Below are 3,640 nucleotides of genomic sequence, written 5' to 3'. Positions count from 1 at the left end.
CACTGACTGTCAGCTGTGCTCAGGATCCATGGTCAATAATCTTCAATTCCACCAAAGCATTTTCACTGTTAAAGAGTTTATTCTTTGTTAGAACCAAAGTAAGATTTTCACAGCAGCATCTTTTATTAAGAGATTACATATGAAGTTGAGCCTTCATATAAGTAATTAAACTATGCAGGACCATTATGTTTGGATCATTAAATACCTATATGAGTATGAGTTCTGAAGCACGTCAAGTTAAAATGAAGTACAGCTGTTGCTTCTTAGCAGGATATGAAAAAGCAATGCTTCATGTCTCTGTAGTACTTAAACCCACCATTTACTTGCCTTAATTTCTTTTGCATTAAAGCTTCATATTTTTCTGGGAATTTTTTTCCCAAGATTCTGTGTGGTACATAACAACACAAGAAACAACATAAAACCTAAGTCAGTATTTTGGTGCTGACATTGCAGTTGATAATCTGCTAGTGTAATTAGCCAATGCTCTAAGCAATGCATCTGTTGATAGTTTAATACAATTTCCCAAATTTTTATTTCATTATTTCGACTTAGAGCTTCAGCAGTACTCCTGTTTGAAAAATGTAAGGCTTTGACTTCAGTAAGGTCATGTAACTTCCAGGATGTAACTGCATAGCAGAATAGATGTGCTGTTTCCACCCTGTAAAGATTGAAGGTCACAGACACAGGCCTCTTACTGATCACTCATATGTACAAAAGTTTTTGGGTTTTGCAAATGAGGACTGAGTAACATGATTGAGAATTTTACTGAACTTTTATTCTCGGCAAAGCCTTTGAGTGATATTTTTCATCAGAATTGCTTGAGCATATCTACAAAGCATTAAATAAATTTTACAAATGAATGCTATAACTGTGTGGAGCATGTCTGAATTAGATTTACTGTTTTTTTTCCTATGGCTTGCGACCTAGAGCTAATCAAACACCAAGAGAAAACACTGGGCATGACCCTCCTGTTCAGTGAGGCTGCTTTGTCTGGTTTGAGTGAGGCAGAAAAGACTAAGGAGATCCCAAATTGATCTTGTGCAGCAGTCCTGTGGGGCAGACACATGGGCAGCTTTCCAACACTGTGGGTGTCCCACACAAGATCAAGCCCAAATTTTGTCCATAAAGAAAAGAATGGACAGGTTATGATGCTCTTCAGCCATTTCCCAGAGGATGGCCACAGATGCTATCACAGGTAGGATATTAAAAGAAGCACCAAGACTGCATAATGTTGCTGAAGCCATAAAAATTAAGAAATAAAAAAGAGTTGTTTTAAAGCTCTGTTTGTTTCACTTTCCTTACTGCCACTGTGAAATACCAGAACTGTGAAAGTCTTGGTTGCATTATATGGCTGAAGCGACATAATAGCAAAATTATTTTGTTGTTAGCTTAGCTCTTAAATAAATGTTTTAAAGTCCATGTAAAACTTATTCACATGATTCGGGATGATAGGGCACTCTGCTACAGGAGGCACCTTGGCATTCCTGTTCTGCTGGGGGGTAAAAATTCCAAACATTTTCATTTAGTAGTGCATTCAGTGGGGTGAACAAGTATGTGTGTGATCTACTGCTGGTTTGTGTTTTGATGGCTGGATACCTTGGCAACTTTTGACAGCAATCTATGAACGAGTTATAGCGATGGACTAGAGGCATTAAGGAGCTACATGGAAGGCTGTGTCCAGATGTTCAAAGGTATATATGAGGAAAATATTCATAGAGATAAAGAAATGAATTCAATACGCATTAGGAGATGAATCCAATAAAAAGCTTAGGCTTAGACTTAAAGCAGGATTGAAGTTAAATCAAAGTAAGTCCAAAGTAATGATTGCAGACCTTCCTTTATGTGGAGACCACAAATGCTGAAAGAACCTATCCTTTTCATGATGTTTATACATCTTCAAAAGTCACAACATTGCCATACTTCTGGTAGTTCATTTCCTGCAGAATGACAAGTCCCTGGTCTAAGTGGATCAGATTTTCAGCTTCACTGGGATAGAGACATCAGGTATTTCTTTACTTCCCAGCGTGGTGGAAGCTCTGAAATAACATCTAATATATTCTGACAGAATCAAGGTCCTCAGATAGAGGGATAAAAAGTGAAGAAAGCATCCTGCACCTGTCCTGCTGAAAGTGTCACAATGAAGTCAAGTAACAGATTCCTCAAGTGAGAGAAGTCAAAGATATTGGACACATTTCAATCTTCAGTTAAAACAACCATGGCAGAAATTAGAATCTTTAGATTCAGTTAGCTGTTAAAAGCCTCTAATCTAATTTACCACATAGCTCTTTAAAACAAAATTAATAAACTTCAGAGCAAGGACCAAAGTCCAGGTTCCTGACCAGTTACATCAAAGCTCTATACACAGGATTCAAAGGATTACAGGATTCAAATCTATCTTCGGATATCTTCAGCTTTACTAAACCTAGGCCTTTCATGCAGCAGAATTTAGTTTAACCATTTAACCATTTAGTTTAAGCAATTTGTAATGTCCATTTTTTAGAGAGGACTTCATCTGACACAGTCTAAATCCCTGAGCACTGACATAGCTAAAGAACTTTAAAGGTCTTGGACACGTGCCTTATTTTAAGCAGAGCTGAACAATTCAGTCAGCATGGAAGTAGAAAAGTCTGGTTGTGTTTTTGTATTGAATCTTGGGGATTCTAAGCAGTGTGTGTTTTAAGGATCCTTTTGCTCCTTCACATGGAAACATGGATATCCCATAGTAGAACCATACATTTGTGTGGTAGTTGTCTGTATGTAATCTGCAAGGTGAAAATTTTGTTTCTCATGCATTTCAACCCAAAATATTTGATTCATTGTCAAAGGCTCAGCTCAGCTGATTGGAGAGCAAGGAAAGGGGTTAGGGATGATTGGTGGGCCCAGGACCATGGATGGAGGAAAGTCAATGAATTGAATCAGTCTCTGGACAGAAAAATGTTGCAGAGAGCTCAGGAGAGACAATATGACCTGAAAAAAAAATGCAAGAGATAAATAGAGAGGATCTATTAATACAGACATTCATTAAAAATTAGTGGGCTTTTAATATGTGTCACAATGTGTTTTAAACAATTCCTAAATATCAGCTATCATTTGGCTAAATTACTTCAGTCTCTACAGAAATTGTGCTTTAAACAGCTGTATTCCTGTATCCAACAGGTTAAACATTAGAGGTTGCCATTTTAACACATACAGTCATTCAGAGTTGGAATTTAGGGTAAATATTTGAGTGTTAGAGTAAGCATATTTCATCTACACACAAGTGGAATACTGTTAGCATTTCTCAGATTTGGATTTGGATTTTATGTTCTATATTTAAAATATTTAATCAGTATATCATACCTTATGATTGCAAAACAGGACTCTAGACTGATCTGTGAACACAGGTGCCCGAACTTTAAAGTATGTATGTGCTTAAAACAACAAAGCAAGTAATTTTATCTTTTTTTTATTTATTATTTGATAGGCTATCTTTTAAAAATCCTCTTACTTTTGTTTCTAGTATGGAAGAAACACCTTTATAACATTGGCAAAATATTGGGTTTTACTTACTTCAGGGAATAAGTGGTTTGTTGTGCTCTTGCAGTGATTCATAATAAGCTTGCCTACAAGGTAGCAGTAACATATTTCTACTAATACTTTA

The sequence above is a fragment of the Agelaius tricolor genome, unplaced genomic scaffold, assembly GCF_023055355.1.
Source record: "Agelaius tricolor isolate 1412-34295 unplaced genomic scaffold, bAgeTri1.0.p SCAF_3, whole genome shotgun sequence".
NCBI lineage: Eukaryota > Metazoa > Chordata > Aves > Passeriformes > Icteridae > Agelaius > Agelaius tricolor.
Note: the sequence above shows the minus strand (reverse complement) of the source record.